The 2,946-nt window shown below is 46.9% G+C and overlaps 1 pseudogene; it reads right to left on the bottom strand.

Moving 5' to 3' along the window:
- The window catches only part of LOC105808752, an 83,544-nt pseudogene that overhangs the window by 8,516 nt on the left and 72,082 nt on the right, over nt 1-2,946 (bottom strand).

The raw sequence follows: 2,946 nt of genomic DNA, 5'->3' as shown, positions 1-2,946 counted from the left end.
CTGACATTATTTCTTTGGAGTCTGTGTTTACTGGAAGGCCACTCACGGCTTTGGCCTTGAATAAACTCTACACTTAATCATATTTTTGGAATCTTGTTATTTAAAGCTGACAAAACCTTCTGGCTTGTTGTCACGTGCACCACAAGGTTTTTAGAGTACTTCCAGAATTTGTCCTCGTGTGGGATGCCACGTGAGGAGGGCGATTGTAACATTTACCTGATACAAGAAGATGAGAGGTAAAGTGACTTTAAAGTGACTTAACCTAAAGAAAATGGAAGCAGGAAAAGCCACTTACCTTGTATAATACCTTGTCATTCTGAAAGATGAGGCGCATGTCCCCCACGAACTCCTTCACTTGAGGGTACACCTTTTTATTCAGTCTTTTCTTGACTTTGTCTAACCCCAGGGGCCTCTGTGAGCCCTGAGACCCCTCTCTACTCTGTTGAGAAAAGGGCCAAATAAGGCTGTCAGCCTGGTTTCAAGTCTGCCTTCTGCAGACTCGCCTCACTAGGGATCGAAGGTTGGTACCCTCTGTTCTTATGGTGAAATCCTGACTCCCGATGTGATGGTATTAGGAGGTGGGGGTTTGGGGAGGTAGTTAGGTCCCGAGGGTGGAGCCCTCATGAATAGGATTAGGCCCCTTATAAACGAGACTCCAGAGAGCTCTCTCCCTTTCAGCCACGTGGGAACACAGCGAGCAGGCAGCCACCTGTAATAGGGACAGTGGCCCTCTCCAGGACCTGCCCATGCTGACACCCTCGTGTCTTAGATGTCCAGCCCCCAGAATAGTGAAAATTAATTTCTGCTCTTTAAGGCACCCAGTCTATGGTAATTTGTTGTAGTAGCCCAACCTAAAAACCCATCAACAGGGCAAACATAATGGAAACTTGGACCATGGGATTCAGATCACAGATTTGACAAATGCCAGTTTCAAGGTTTTTTTTTTTTTTTTCTGTTACTTACATAATATGGTTTGGAGGCAATAAAGAGGCTTTTTGAATAACAACAGACCTTCAAGAGGAGAAACTCACATTTCTGCAAAAGATGGAGGAGATTTTGAGTTAAATGCAGCTTGGGGAGAAAGCTCATACACATGCCCAGAGAGAACATGGGACTCCCAAACCTGTGGACTCTTTGAAGCAAACATGGAGTAAGGATTTTCTTTGGATTGGAATTTTCTCTGGAATACAAATTTTAGTGTTAGGTCATGGATCAAAGCACACCATGGGCCAACAGTTTGCCTTCGGGCTGCATTCCTCAAGCCCTCTGTGAGATCGCGCCTCTCTCAGGGGATCAGAAATGAGGAGGCTTCAGGTTCATATTTCAACTCACCAATTGTACCTCAGGCAGCATCTGCATCACCAAGGCCTCAGATTCCTGACGACATGGTTGGCTTTCTGGGCACCTTTCCTGGATAACCTTTATTTCGCAGAAGATGCAACTCCATGTGTTCCTGAGAGGTTGGGCATAAAATGAGCACGGGCAGGTTCTGTGAATCAGCCACCATTCCTATGGGTACTGATGTCCTCTGTTTAAAAATGACTGATGGTTTCCACCTTGTATCCAGCTTTTCTCCTGGAGGCCTCTCTACTAAAGCTCTATTTCGGTTCAATAGCCAAAGGCATGTCCTCTCCTCAGTAGTGGTGGCAGGGGTGACAGTCTGTTGAGTAATGTACCCCAATGAGTGATGGACTCTCATTCACCTCAAAACTTGGGGTTCCCATTTGAGCCATCGTGAACTTAACAATGAGCCCTGCTTGCCAGAATCAAGTTTTGGAAATTGATACCTTAAGCATTGACATCTTGGGCCTCAATGAGTCAATGAGACCACAGTAAAAATCAGGAGACCAGCTCTTGTCCCTCAACTTTGCTGAGTAAGAACAGAGCACAAGCTATAGGCATCCTCTCCTCTGGCACTGCCATGTCTATACCGAGATTCTGCGCTGCAAAAACTTGAAAAGTACATCTACTGACAGGGTGTCAGGTATTCTTCCATTTGCCCCAAAATTCATTTCCAACATTCTCTACCAGGTTCTCTGTGCTGGGAGGCTCTCGATAATCAGGTGAACACAATGGCCATCCTAGTGATGTCAGTGTCTCCTTGGCCACCCAGTGCTAGCTCAAGGAGCCCTTGCAAAGTGCTCATGGTACAGACATGGGAGCTATACATGGGCTCAACTAAAAAGCTGATTTATGTTCTGCCTCTGCAGATTGCCCAGCTGGCCAAAAGCAGAGGTTTACCCTGATGCCGTGAGATAACACCCTGGGAGCAGGTGGATCACATTAGTCTCCTCCATTATGGAAGGGCAATGCTCTGTTCTCAGGGGGATGGACACATTCCCGGTAGAGATCATCCTCCTGGCCATAGCAATTCTGCCCACAACACCACCCATAGACCCTTCCAATCTCCTTGGTATCCTGCACATCGTCACCTCTACCCAAACACACGTTTTGCAGCAAAGGAAGTGCAGCAGGCACTCCCATGCCCAGAATTCACATTCACATTCTTATCATGTGCCCTGTGAACCAGAGTCAGTTGGCTTGATAGACTGCTGGTTGGTCTTCTGAAGGCTCATTTTATCACCAGCTTTATCAACTTTGTGATGTTCCCACAGCAAGGGTATATGCTTTAAACCAGCACCCAGTGTATGATGGCCTCACCCCATCAGAGTGCAGGGGCTGGGAACCACGTAGGGGAGGTGGGGGTGACACCTCTTACTATTATACCTTGAGGGAAGGGCTGGGGGCTGGGTGTGTGTCTTACCTCTTAGCTTCCACAGGTGGGATGTGGCAGTTTTCATGAAAGAATCTTGGACAGGTGTCACAGCAGAACAACTTTCCCCGTGTTTTGCATACCACACATATATTTGAGTTTTCTGGCTAGAAGGGGAGATAATGTAGACATTACTGGGATCAGTGAGACCCCTGTACTCTAGAACATGTGGC

The sequence above is a fragment of the Propithecus coquereli genome, unplaced genomic scaffold (assembly GCF_000956105.1).
Source record: "Propithecus coquereli isolate 6110/MARCELLA unplaced genomic scaffold, Pcoq_1.0 Scaffold18, whole genome shotgun sequence".
Lineage (NCBI taxonomy): Eukaryota > Metazoa > Chordata > Mammalia > Primates > Indriidae > Propithecus > Propithecus coquereli.
This window is presented reverse-complemented; position numbering and strand designations above follow the sequence as displayed.